This window comes from Hippopotamus amphibius, chromosome 8, assembly GCF_030028045.1.
Source record: "Hippopotamus amphibius kiboko isolate mHipAmp2 chromosome 8, mHipAmp2.hap2, whole genome shotgun sequence".
Classification (NCBI taxonomy): domain Eukaryota; kingdom Metazoa; phylum Chordata; class Mammalia; order Artiodactyla; family Hippopotamidae; genus Hippopotamus; species Hippopotamus amphibius.
This window is the reverse complement of record NC_080193.1, coordinates 127,017,933-127,032,778: the sequence shown is the minus strand read 5'-3', so window position 1 is coordinate 127,032,778 and position 14,846 is coordinate 127,017,933. Positions and strand designations below refer to the sequence as shown.

Sequence of the window (14,846 nt, the reverse complement as noted above, 5' to 3'; positions counted from 1 at the left end):
ATTTAGGGTTACAAAAACAAATAAAGCAAAGCAACACTGCCACCGCCCTGGGTTGTCGTTAATGATAAACTGCCTTGCTATCCAATTTGCTATCCAAATTGTAAAGAAAAAAAAAATCCAGGAACCCACGACCAAACTGTGCTAATGGTGCACTGACACATCTTGGAGTTACGTTTCTCATTTGCACGGTGGCAATAACAGGCATATTTTACTTACAGAAACCCAACTCTTTACGCTTGAAGGAAAAAGAGAGAAAGAATAATATACACAGGGACAGCCATTTCACTCACCATTCCGTGCAATGAGTGCGCCCCAGAGTCTCCTGAGGTGAGAGGTGTGAACCTGTGGTTATCGCTGGCATGCCACACTGGGTGTAAGGCCGATCTTCAAAAACACATATTTTTCCCATGCCAGGGCTCATAAATGGCAGCCAGCCAGTTCACGTGGAGGTCAACCAAGGAGACAGTGCTCAAGAGTAATTCCGAACAGAGGCAATGTCTACCTTAGCCACAGCTGGAAACTTCACTGAACTGCACTGGACCAGATACGTCTTGATCTCAACATGGTTCCCCATCCTGACAACGGCAGCTCAGAAACTCTAAGGCTCAGTTATAAACCACCATTCCTTCCAGGCAGTCCCTCCCTCATGTTCCCCTTATGCCAAGTTGATGAAGTAAGGATTTGAGACAGATTTTAAAAAAATAATAAACCCTTTTATTGTTGTCCTGTGCCTGTGATCGTTTCATGTCTCTCAAAAGAAGACAGGAAGTTTGGAATGTTATTGGCCCTTTTAAAGGAAAAGAGGAGCGGGTAGGCACACCCAGAGGTAAGTGACTGTGTTAACACCTGAGAATGTGCTAATGAGGTGCTCCCCCCCACAGTCTGCTTTATCAGCCCTTACAAAAGATCTGGAACAATAGCAAAACAAGGAAATTACTTTCCCTCTCTCAGTACATCTCTGAAATAAAGATTGACACTTAAGGCAATAAGCACCCCAGAGAGAGGTGTTCTGTCTCCTGCGATGCCAATCTTGGCCTCCGTTCAGGGTCAGCCTCTCCCTCCCCTCCTCCCTCCCTTCCTCTCAACCCTCCCAGGAGTCTCGCCCCCTCACCCCACTGGGCCAGTCATCCCCTAGGCCACTCCTTCCCATTCCATCTGGGGGTGGAGGGAAAGAAAGGGGCTTGGCACCTTGTAGGTGTTTACTGAATGAATGAAAGACCCCCGCCTCCCAACGACAAAGAACAGAGGAATCCCTCATTCTCAACTCTACAGTCCAGTTTGCCGGTTTTATAAATGGTCCACCGTGTGTACGCACAAAGTATAAAAGCTTCAAAATGAAAAATGCTGATTCCAATTCCTAGTTAACCTGCCTAGTAATTGATAGATCTTAAGGGGAAACGGTATAAAACTCCCTTTGTCCCTCCTTCTACGATCTCCTGTACTAGCGTTTCTTGGACCTTCTACTTTCACTGAATCATAATGCCATCTCGACTGCTCTCCTTAGCAGTCAAAAAGGATGAAATCTCCTTAGCTTTTCAGTTTTCTTTCTAGGATTAAACATAAGCAGTACACCTCCTGACAATATTTTTAACAGAGAGACAGGTGTCCAAACAAGATAGAAAGCCTTTGACAAATAGCAAGCAACCAATCTATCTTCAGTCGTACCCATGCTAGTGAGCTTTGTTCTGGTTCAAGGTGCTCGTGGGCTCTCTTCAGAAGGATGGGCAGTGAGAAACGGCCAAGCAGGTGCCTGCCGTGAGAACTCACATGTGATGGCTACCCAGCGCAGGTGAGACTAGCATCATGGCGAACTTATGTGTCTAGAGACAGCCTAGTTTACTGGCATCACATGTGCTGTGAATCTGCTACCCCTGATCTAGGAACATGAGTTTTGACCCACGAGGAGCTGACCTTCTCTGCTGCTGTCAGGGCTGAAAAGGCAGTGATGAGAAAAAAATAAAGATTTCTCCACACAGCCTCTCAGAAGGCATCTGCCCTGTCATCTGCCACACCCTGACCTGCAAAATTCAGACTGAATTATCTGTTCATAAAAAGACCACTAAACCGATTCCAAATGCAAGTACCAAGACTGTTGCTACAGTTCAGCTGCTTCTGAAATACTAGCTACCTCAGGCCCTAAAAGCCTCATTTTCCTGTATATGCTCAGATTGTTTTGTAAATACTCTTAATAGCACAAACTGTTAGCTTTATCCATTAACGTAAAATAATTATGACATTAAGTGTTTATGTGTATCCACATTGTTTTTCTTAAGAAAAAAACAAACCCTAAGTGCTTTTTAAAGCATTCCCTAATTCATCATCATTGAAGGAAGCTGTTATTTCTATTTTAGAGGTGGTGACGTGGACTTACTGCTAAATGAAAAACAATAACATACTCCCTGAGCAAACTATAAAATTGCAGAAGAGCTTGGTTTATCACCTATTACTGGGTCTCAGTTGAATACATATCTATTAACTGATTAGCTTATTCTTCCATGTTTATCTTGTATGGAAAAAAACTAGCAATAATATGGTACATTTTGATGGGACCAGGTGGTTCTTACAGTCAAGATTTTATAAGAACAATGATGTGATACAGTAACTACCCAAGCTATATAGCCAGGTCACCTTGGTGGGTAAGTACTCTGGTTATCTATTGCTGTGTAACAAATGAGTCCAAAATTCAGTGTCGTAAAACAACCATTTCATTATCCTCATGGATTCTGTAGGTCAGAATTTAGAAAGTCGTGATGGAGACAACTCTTCTCTGTTCCAGAATATCTATGGTCTTAGCTAGGATCATTGATAAACTGGGGGCAAGAAGACTGGGGCTGGAGAATCCACTTCCCTGATGGTTCCTTCATTTATGTCTGATGCAAGGCTGGGAAGGCTAAAGGATGGGCTCACCAAGACTGTCCACCACAGCACTTACATCTAGTGGGACTTCTTACTTGGTGGCTCAAGTCTCTATGTTCCCAATGAACAAGGAAGAAGTGAGGCCATTTATCACCTAGCCTTGAAAGTCACATGGGGCCAACTTCTGTCCTTCTGGGTGAAAGAAGTACAATCCCCTTCCCCCACCAAAGTCAAAGGAAGGGGACATAGACCCACCTCTCACTGGGAGAACATCTTTGCAGCCCTGATTTCAAATACCTACAGTGAGGCTTCAGTTTCCCATTGTCTGGTGCACCAACATTATGAACTTGAACTTTTATTGACCAGCATGTGTGTTTTCAGAATATCAGACATAAATGCCTGCAATTATATTTCTGCATGATCAGCTTCTGAATTGCCATGGAGGCAATAAAATGCCTTCATGGGTGTTAGGAAAATATTAATTTGGAAGAACAACAAAGTAAACAACTGGCAGATTTGTTGGCCTCTTTTGCCTTTAATTTTATCAAAATTATTCAGTTGGGAAAAAAAATTTTCCCTATCTCCATTAAGGCTATATAGCGATCAGATGCCCCAAACTAAATGAAAACACTTCAGGAAACTTAGAGGAAACCAATTTAACTTTATCGAACTAACTGTTCAGCTCGAGGTAGCAAATTCAAACTTCTATCAGAGCTGGGGAGGTACAGAAGTAAAAGCCAAGGGAAATACTGCAGACTGAGGTTAACAGGAGCACATGTGCCCTTTGCCTTAAGGTATCTGAATTTGATTTTTAAAAAATACGGCATTTTCCAGAAATGGCTTTAGACCACACCTTACAATCTTCAACTGAGATTACATGGTGGGTATATCTTAGGTTTACAGTTTTTTGTCCTGATTCTATTGGTCTATTTTGCACTCCTCTGAGGCCAGAAAATAAACACTCAATACATAATTACGTAGTTAATAATAAACATGTATTGAGCATTTACTATGTTCGCAGACACTAAGCTAAGCGACTGACATCAGTATCTTACCTAATGCTCAACAGTCCTTTGGGGTATTACTGAGCCCATTTTACAAATAAGGAAACTGAGCTTCAGAGAGGTTAATGAACCTGACAAAGGTGATAAAGCTCCGGAGAGGTAAAGAGTGGTTCACACCCAGTAGGTCTGACCCCTGATACCTGTGCTCTTAGCCACTGCATGTTATAATATGGTGCTTTTGATGACCATGGCTCCCCTAAACCACAGGTAGGTAGTGCACAAGACGGGGGCAAGTCTTGGTCAACACGTAACCTATCCAGTTACTCTGCTTTTGGGATAGAAATTGGAAGTTTACCTGAGGCACTGAATATACAGAGACAGTCCATCCTACCCAGAACCCTGGAAGTTTAAGACTGTATAAGGACTATTCCAGCGCCCAGACCACGTCTCTCTGGACACCTGGAATGAGATCTGGAGTCTCAGCCTTCTAGAAGATGGGCAGTGCCTCCACCATTGATCACCTGATAGAATACCATCCATTAGCAAGGCACAGCTCGTGTGTTTATCAAACAAGCACAAGATATGGGATCACGGAAACTGGTGTTTCTGTGTTTGTCATGCTCTCTTGGCAGGCCACCACATGATATTCCCTCTAAAAAATCTGTTTTGAAAAATCCCCTTAAAAAAAACATCCTCCATTTCCTTGAAAAGTCAAACAGAATTCTCACACATCAAACATATAACAGAGGCTGTTTTTAATCATTTCAATTATTCATTCCTCATTGTTTAATGCTTTATACCACTCCTCCATGCATAATTTATTATACCATTTATGTTTATTAAAAATTGATCACGGAGACATGCTCTCTCCCCATCCCCTCAGGCTACAGATATTTCTCTGTCAGATCGCCTGAGAATAGACAACAATTTTTTAAAAATTGACTTTAACAGTTTGTATGCATGTCCCTGTCTTTTCTTAGGGTTCCTTTTCTTCCACAAAAGGACTAGAGGTTATCTTAGCGTATTAACTGCTCATTTCCCTTTCTTTATATAACAAGAAAGCTTATCTGAAGGCCCATTAAGGCTTTCAGGAAAAAGCCTTATTTTACTTTTCTAACTTTTAGAATGCAGATGTGAAAAGAAGGCATGAAAGAACAAGATTCTAGAGTCCTCCATGACAGAGGTCATAGCTGAGGGGCCTTCTCTTTCTCTTTGCTTTTTCTATTCTGTCCTGTATTTCCTCCTCAGATGATTCATTTTCCTTGCCTTAACTGGCGTGTTTTTTCTCTCGTCTCCTTTTTCCAATTTCGTCCCAAATCCCCCTGCCTCTGCACTTCTCAGCCGTGACCTGAGCTGCTCTCTGTAGGCTGCCAACCACAAACCCTATACGTGTCCATCGCCAGTGTTACCAACCCACTGCCCTCAAAGTGAAAAGTTCAAGTAGGTGACATCCCTGGACACCCCTGCCTCAGACCTGGTCATTCTACTCTTCCCCATGGGAGGACGGGAGAGAAGCAGAAAGCAACACAGTGGGTGACGGAAATGGGGAGGAAAGCAAGAAGCAGCAGGTTCTAATAAGGTTTTCACAACATATTAGTCTGCAAAAGGTTGGCAGTAGACTAAAACCCAAAGGAATCAAACTTGGTACATTCCAGTTGGCTCTCCTTGGTACTCCCAGCCCACCTCCATGGGATCCAATGCTACCCCTCTTTCAGGGTTCGCTACTGGAGCGGATGAGACCATCACTAGCCGCCCAAGCCAAGGTAACCCTCGCCTCTTCCCTCTCTTTCACTCCTATAACCAATCAACCCATTACCAAGACTTGCAGATTCTACTCTCTAGTATCTCTGGACTCACCCCTTGAGCCATCCACCACTCTTTCCTGCCTGGCCCCAGAATAGTTTCTTAGGGTCTCCAGGCCCAGGTCCTTCCATTCGCAGCATAATGTAGCTATGATCTCTCTGAAAGGCAGATCTGTTTAAAATTCTCTTCCTATCACTACTGAAATCAAGCCTAATTGTAATAGCTTACCAGGCTCTCAATATGTGATAAGGCTCCTCCTGCTTAGCTCTTGGGCCTTTTGTTTGAACCCTAGGTATGAGGACTCCTCTCCCCCCACCAAACACACTCACGCAGCTCTACTCTCCACACTCCACTCTCTAGCCACAAAGAACTTCTTCAGTTCCACGGAAAAGCCACGTTTTCTCATCTCCTGGCCGGGGAGCATGCCGTTCGTTTGCCAGCAGCCCTCTTCAGCCATCTCCACAGGATGCCTCCTCTGTCTTTCCATGAAGTCCAGGTGTGCTCCCAGGGCCCCTAGCACTCCTCCCAACCCAGCACTCATCAACCGCATGCTGATTCTCTGATTCCTGGTTTCCTGTGCTCCCCACAGACTAATAAACTCCACAAGGGCAGGGACTAGGCTTTGCTTGTTCACCACTGTCTGCTCACTGCCTGGCTCATGACATGCACTTGATAAGCATCGTATGAAGAATGACTGTGGGGTAGTCTGTTCCACTGGTGGCCTCCAATGAAGCGTGCCTCCTGGTATTCACACCTTGTACAGCCCCTTGAAACTGGGCTATACCTGCGACTTGCCTTAAAAAAAGAAAGTGCAGGGCGTCAAGGAAGGGAGGGAATACGGGGATATGTGTATAAAAACAGTTGATTGAACCTGGTGTACCCCCAAAAAAAATAAAAAAAAAAAAAAGAAAGTGCAGAACCTGCTAGTTCTGGGCCTAAGACTTAAGAAGGCCTGGCAGCTTCTGTTTTTGTGATTCTAACTATCATGTAAAAAGTCCCAGAATCCTACTGAAGAGACCATATGAAAAGACCACATGGAAACCATATGGAAAGACCACATGGAGAGGCTACCTGGAAAGCTGAGAGGTCCTGACATTTCCTGGAGAAAAAGGGAAGCCCAGCTCAGTCCTGTCCCAGCTAACCTGCCCTCTGAATGCAGCCCCAGTCTGATCACAGGCAAGAATAGCAGAAGAGTTGCTCAGCTGAGCCCAGCCCAGATTGCAGAATTGTAAGCAGTTAAATGACTGTGGTTTTAAGCCACTAAGTTCTGGGGTAGTTTGCTACATACCAACACATAACTGTAATAACTCAATATATAAACAAAATTGCATACAGAATTATTTCACAGAATAGATTTTATACAAAGACAAGTCAATACTTCTAACAGGCAGATCTAAGAAAAGAGCAACAGAATTAAAAGGCTATAGAGGAACTCACACCACCAGCTTCCATTTAAAATACACCACAGGGCTTCCTAGGCGGCGCAGTGGTTAAGAGTCTGCCTGCCAATGCAGGGGACACGGGTTCGATTCCTGCTCCAGGAAGATCCCACATGCCGCGGAGCAACTAAGCCCGTGTGCCACAACTATTGAGCCTGTGCTTTAGAGCCCATGAGCCACAACTATTGAGACCATGTGCTGCAACTACTGAAGCCCACGCACCTAGAGCCCATGCTCTGCAACAAGAGAAGCCACGGCAATGAGGAGTCCGCGCACCACAACGAAGAGTAGCCCCCACTCACCGCAACTAAAAGAAAGCCCATGCACAGCAAAAAAAACCCAACACAGCCAATAAAATAAATAAATAAATAAATTTATTAAATAAATAAATAAAATACACCACAATTTTCCTCTGCCATTTTCTTTGGTTTTAAGACTTTTTCCAATGAAAAGATTTTCCTACTTCTTTTTTAAAGGATTCCTAGTCTGACATTAAAGTTAAGGAGTCCAACCAAGGATGCAACATGAACATTAAGACATAAATGGAAACTAGCATGTGGCCAACCCATCCTGCTGTTCCATTTCCTCTTACTTACCAGTAGTGTAGATCCAAAGCTGTGGACAAGAGCATAGCGGCTGCAGTGTTCAGGGCTGACTGGAACATTGTGGGGGTTCCTGGCTTAGTTGGACTGAGCACCAAATGTTCAGTTGAGTGTGAAAAATCACCCAAAGGACAAAATGGCCAATTCTGACTAGTAACTAAAATGATCAACAGAAATAAAACAGACAACTACCATGACTTTAGCCCAGACATCCAATCAATTTTACACACACACACACACACACACACACACACACACACACACACACACACACACACTATACTAATGCCCCACGGAGACAGCTGAGACACTGTTACATAATCCAGGATATGGCTAGATTATTTTTAAAAATCCATGCAGATATGCAGAACAAAGAGGAAGAGTGCTAAATTTATAGCGGCTTGGCGGAACTTTGGATTGCTGCTTCTAATAATTACTGCTCTTTCAGAAAGAAAAAGGATCATCATATAAGACACAGGGCCTAGGCTAAGTATCTGTCTTTCACGAAAACCAAAAAACAGAATGTCAAAAATATGTTCTAACAGTTTATACTGGACTAATGCTTTGACGTTTCTGAATGATCTCTTGTAGGTAAAATTATCGATGTATTTCTGGGACTATATCATGTCTTTTAAAACTATCTCCAGTTAATCAATCTTGTGTGGTAGAGACTGAAGAAGTAAATTTAAGAAAAATCTGGCAGCATGAATGCTGCATGTTTAGAAAGAGAAGGATCCGTTCCCAGCGTTTGCAAAGCTCCAGACACTGAGTAACCGAACCTTGAGCATAAACACAAACCTTCAGCAGTTATTAAATGTCCTGGCAGTTGGTGAGGCTGAGCATGAACGCCTTCTAAACACTGCTGAGAGGGGGCAAAATCTAGATTTAAAAAATGGGAACTATTTCCCACTTTTTCCCCCTAGATAAGGAGGCTCTATGAATAGATGTCACTTGGCTGCCTCCTGCGACCCAGCAGCCCCCGAGAATGGAAAGCTTGTTCTCTAACTCCTCCTCCTCTACGGAGTCACTTCTGGTGGAGGCACAGACTTGTGCTTTGACCCTGGGGAGAGGGCAGGATACGCGGGCAGTGAAAAGGAGCCGAGCACCCCATTTTTACCTTCGAGGGGAGAGAAAAGGCTGACACAAGAGCAATAGGTTTAAGAGGAGAGACCTGGGAGACTGTCATGGGGAAGCCAGTCATCTCAGACACAAGGAAATGAAGGGGTACCGTGCTCCGTGGCAGGGATGGCAACTCATTTTTCTTATGTGTCAGTTGCTAGGCTGGGCCCTTTCACTTGATTTTATCTAGTATGTACTTAATGAGTGTTTATTGGGTGGGTGGATGAATGATGAAGGCAGGTTAAGTCACATCCAGAGAGGCCCCTGGAGTCTGTGAATGGTACAGGTGGGACTGGGATTCCGCAGAGCAAGGTGGAAAAACAGGGTGGAGAGGTTTATAACTGAGCCTCCGGGGTTAGGGGAGGTGGGAAGCAGGGAGTCAACCCTCCTAGCAAAGACCGTATCCACGCAGCTGACATAAGCCTCATAAATGTTTGACCAAGTAACTTAGAATCACAATGAAGCTTATTAAATGCAACAAGTTCATGTACAACAATATTGTGCAGAATCCCACAAGCAGGCTATATCCTTGAAAAAGGCAAAACAGTGTCAGGCACCTTGGAAAAGTGCAGGGTTGTTCATACCACGGTCTGTGGGGGTTGGGGGTTCCACGGACCCCTTCACAGAACGCCACATAAGGCAGATATACTTGACTTTATCCCGAAAAGCTTCCCTTCCGCTTGAAAAAAATGAGTTCTCTGCTAAAAACCTCACACAAACGGAAAACTACTGGTGCAGCACAAACTGTTGGATAAGGATTCTGCAGACGTGAATCTGAGTTGGAGCCTCTGTTTCAATATCCAGAAAACGAAGATGATACCTATCTTACATGGCCATTTTGAGGATCTAATGTGATAAATTATGTGAAAACACTTCGAAATTATTTCAGAGATACAGGTTTTAGGAAACATAAAAGGTAATTTTTTTAATAAAGAAATTTCTCAGTAATCAACAGGCACTTTCCATGGAGGTCACTTCTTGTCTCCCGAGTTTGTGTCGACAAAATCCATGGCTGTCTCGGAGGAAAAGCATTATTTAAAGAAGATACTTAGTGCTCAGCACAATTTTACCGATACCCCCAAAGCAGACAAGATAAGGGGATCTTACTCTCAAAAATCTACCTCTGGGGTTTAGCAAATAAGCCAGGAGAAGAGCTGCTAAACTGACAGAACATGGGTTAAAACCTCCAAGTTCCACGTTCATGGCTTCAAAGTGAGAACTTAGACCTTTGCTTGTGTTGGGAAAGCTGACGTGGGATCAGAGTTTTAGAACTAGAAGGGACTCCTGGATTATCAACCTCTATTTTACAGATGAGAAAAGAGTGAGCCCAGGATGGGAGGTGAGTCATCCAAATCACAGTAGCAACTATGGGACTTGACCTTACATCCAGCACTTTTCCACGGCAAGAAGTCTGACTAACGGCAGACTCCTGAAACCTGATTTTCCATCAATAACGTGTCTGTGCAAAGTTAGCTCAACTTCCCCATAATCCACTTGCACAGAGGGTTCAGAAGGCATGCCAAGTGGTGGCATTTCTGCTGTGGCCTGGGGGTGGGGTGAACCACTTCCTGGTTTGCCCAGGACAGTCCACATTTGTGCCTGTTGTTCCAGCATAACTGTTCATCGTGCTCCCTTGCCTCTCTCAAGTATATGGATTTGGATGGAGAATTACAAAGCACTCTTTGTGCTTTTCTGGGAGAAAGAAGGGGACTCGGGGTAGAACTGCTTCCTGAGAGCTTGCTGTGGTGGTTTGGAACCAAAAGAGATGTGATCATTGTCTTCAAATATTGACAGGTCTGTCTTATGTTAATAAAATTCGACCATTCTGTGGCTACAAGGATTAGAGTGTGGACACCATGTGGAAAACATGGGCGTGGAATTCTTCAGTATGAAAACGTGTACTCTAAAGGGTCACCAGAGCCAACCTACCTGGGTTCAACCCCTGGCTCTGCCATTTACCAGCTCTGCGACCTTAAGCAGGTTGTGCTTTAGTTTCTCCGTTGGTAAAATAAGAAAAAAAAGAGAGCAAGGTCCATAGGGAGTACTCCATCATCACCTGCTCCTATCACTACTACTGACTGTTATTTGGCAGGTTGTGGATGTGCCCAGAGTGGAGGTTTTCACAGTTGGACTGGGAAAGGACTGTTGGGTTCATCCTGGAGAGGACAGTCAGCACCGGCTTAGCTGATGTCTGGAGGCGCCACCATAACTCAGCGGCCTCAACGGGTCTGCTCACTGCTTGAGGCTGAGGGTGTCCGCAGGGAGCATCTGGGGTCCCCAGTGAGGGCTGCACTCTGGGCTGAGCGCTCCGGAAAAGGACCCTGTTCAAGACTGTCGGGGGCTGGAAGGAACGGCCACTCCCACTGCATGCGGCCGTGCAATGTAGTAAACGTGGGGCTATCAGACCATCTGCTTTGAATACTGGCTCAACCACATACTAGCTGGGGACTCTGGAAACGTTCCTTAACCTCTCTGTGCCGCAGCTTCCTCCAAGGTAAAATGGGGATGACAGGAAGGCCAGTCTCAGAGCAGTGAGGGTGATACACGTAAATCCTGGCACATGGCAAGTGCCTGATAAATAGTTACTGTGACGGCGGCACCAGCCGCTGAAGCTGGAGAGCACCTGAAAGATGTTTGCTTCCCATGGGAGGGAAGCAACAGTGATTTTATGGAAACGCAGCAGGCAGTATCACTCCACGGGCCAAAACCCTGTTAGGTTAGAGTGAGGTCCTTACAGAGCACCTGGGCGGGCCAGCATCTCTGACTTTGTCCTCCTCCCTCTCCTCACAGCCCTCTTTCTTTCCCTGGGACCTGTCCAGCTTGTCCTCACCTCAGGGCCTTTGCATGTGCCATTCCCTCCATCTGATGCACACTTCTCCCCAGATATTCACATCTGGCTCCTCGTCATTTATATCTCAACTCTCATAAGTTTCCCTTAATAGCTGTACCTCAAGTAGCATCTCTACCATTCCATCCCATCATCCTGTCAGCCTTTTTTCATAGCCCTTACCACTACTAATTAATTTACCTAAGTAATTAACTAAACACTAACTATTAAAGCATTCATTAATTTATCTGAGTTACTTGTTTCTTGTTTGCTGTTTCTCCCTTCTAGAATATACATTCCACTGAGCTAGGGATCCTGCCTTCAGCAAGCTTCAATAGTGAGCACTGAATAAATGTTGGGTAAGTGAAGAAATAAAGCAAAAACAGGCTGCAGAGGAGTGAGGAGGTTTGGGGATGACCGACCTGGAGAGGTGGGTTCAACTGTATTGGTCCGTGGGAGCCTGGGGTCTGGGTGGTGTTAGAGACAAGAGGCTGCCCTGGAGGCGAAGGCATCCCTGGAGGGAAAGGACAGAGGCACTGAATGGTCATCTCAGCAGAATAGGCAGTGGCATCACCCTGGCTGGCACAGGGCACCTAACCTGGCCCCGAGTTAATACTGCACGTGTGCTTGGCAGAAACGGGCCTGCACTCAGTAACTCTTTTCCTGGAGCGTGGTTTCAGGCTCTTAGCACCTAGTGGACAAGAGGCAGGTCAGCTAGGGTTTTCTGAATAGTGCTGAAGAGAATATAGCACAGAGTCCTGCAGTGATGGGGCTTAAAATAAATGTTCCTGATTATGGTTCTATAGAGGGACAAAGTTTAGCTGCTTTAAAACAGGCAAGAAACCCACAGGGGGAAAATCTATGTGTGGAATTACAACCCTATTCATAGCCAAGCAGAGCTAATCTGAGCGTCCTGCAACAGGGCAGACAGGCATGTGAGGTTCCCGTAAGTGTTTCTATCTTCATGTCATGTTTGATTTCTGGCCCTCCACGGCAGCAATCCCAGATGAAGCAAACCAGAGCTGTAAACATGCTCTCTCTAAAGGGAATAAAAGGGCTGCTTCAACCAGAAGGCTCTGCGCTGGAGACTCAGCAAGAACAACAAAGAAGAATGTGGTCCCCGCTAAGAGTCTTTTGACATTCAGCAGCCTGCTGTCTTGATTTTGAGAGTTTTCTCCAGAAAGTTATCTGGAGGTGATACCCTGGATCATTATGAGAACATTGATGCAACAGTTTTAACAAGTGTTGATAAGTGTTTATAGAGCTCTAATTACCCACACTTCATTTCTAGGAAGAATATCACTGCTTTACAGATTAATTTTTAAATGTTAACGTTGGTGGGGGATTAGGCAGTAGAGAAGTTAGAGACAGATTGAAAGGGGAACAAAAAGCATTTCTTTATAAACACATCCTTTTCAGTAATCTTCTTTCCCAAGAATTAAGGTCAAGGGTGAAGAGAGAGAAGGAGGAAATAAGGACCGTAGGACCATTTATGGGGACCAGGGCCATGGATGAGACTTCTTACATATGGTCGTGCTCTAGAAAAAGTCACTCTCCTGACCTAAATTTAGAGTAAATGCCCTGTGCCTCCAGTGTACAAGTGACAAGAGCTACCACTCAACCACTACCGAAACCCCTGAGGAGTTCAGAAGAGGAACGTAAAGGGTTGCCCAGCAAAGAAGGAACTAATAAAACATTTTCCCCTTCAAAGCACTTGGCTAACGTTTCCCAATTCAACATCACAGAGAACCCTGAAAGCAGCCATTAATAGTCCTTATTTTAACAGACAGGAGAGAAAGATTACAATAAATGCGGGAACAAAACTCTGGAATTTGCACTCCTCCCCAGCCTCCAGCCATAAGCTTCCAGCGGGGAAGGCAGAGGCCTTCGGCCTCAGGGGAGAAGCAGTGAGCTCAACCCTCATTTAGTTTTTAACAGGACGTTATCTGTGGAATGCCCCCAGACCCACTGGCACACCCGAGACAGCCTGGAAAGGCAAACTGCATGGGGGATTCCAGATGGGAGAGCGCACGTCGTAAGAGAACGCACACAGGTTTTTTCTCTTTTTCCACTTTCCACCGCCGAGCTCCTCTGTTTTGGTTGCGCTCAGCGGCGCAAGTGCCTTGGATAGTCTAGAAATTGCTTCCATATGTAGGCACAGGAAAGAATGTACTCACTGGCTGCCTGAGAAGGAAGCTCTGGGCAGCCTCTCTTTGCTGCCAGAAAACATTTCTCAGGCTGCAGAGAGCCACAGGGTGTTTGAGCTGAGGGAGATCAGGGAGAGCATCTCCAATTCCCCGCACTCCCCCAATTTACCGGTGAGGACACTGAGGCCCAAGGGCACACAGACAGGGACAGAGCTGGAGCTAGAGCCTGGGGCTCTGGGCCTGCCTCTCTTGTTTTGAATGCTCTTTTGCATTTAGATTTGGTCTTATCCAAGAATGCTTTTATCTTAAGTAGATGTAAAAAACTAGGCAAATTATTAAACACAGACAGAGTTTGCTAGGTGGACCTGGCATCCTGTGAAGCCCCTCACACATCAAGGTCCCAAGCCTGTTATTCAAGCTCCAGAGCCAAAGGGCTACCTGTTCTTTGTGACTGGATCCTAGTGCCCGGTCATCCTAACCTATCCTCTCTGGGGTTGGGCTAATGTAAAACTGGAACGAATGTCTAAAAAGGACAGCAGCAGTCACCCTGAGGTTAAATTTGCCCACTTTTAGGGGTGTTTTCTTCGTCCAAGCTCTTCAAGTGAGGTGACCTCATTTGGATGGAAACCATCCTATTCGAGTATTTTTCTCAGGTCACATGTTGTCTTTCCCTCCTCTCCTTACACACCTGCTTCCCCACCTACTCCCCACTCCGCCACCCTTCACCCCACAATTGCTTGAAAGAAGGACCTGTGGCTAATTCAGTGTAGCAGCAGGATGGCAGGTTGGGGTCTGGACTGACAGGCCTAACTAGGTACTGAAGGCTGGCCCCAGGGGCTGGACCCTTACAGGAAACCCAGCTCAGGGGGCGCCAAGGAGCTCCTCTCACGCCACACCAGGCTCTCCACAGCCCCTGACCACTTCTGAGCCTTAATGGCCAGTTAGTGCTGGGTTGGTCCAGAATTTGAAAAAAAGACTCCATTTAGGACCCGAGAGAGGGTGGTCTGCAAGCACCTTCCTCTGGCCAGAAACCGACCACCCAGAACCTT

The 14,846-nt window shown here is 45.3% G+C and overlaps 1 protein-coding gene across 1 annotated transcript in view; it reads right to left on the bottom strand.

The window, feature by feature from the left end:
• WIPF1 (WAS/WASL interacting protein family member 1) overlaps nt 1-14,846 on the bottom strand; it is a 116,415-nt gene that overhangs the window by 84,399 nt on the left and 17,170 nt on the right. The window lies entirely within an intron of this gene.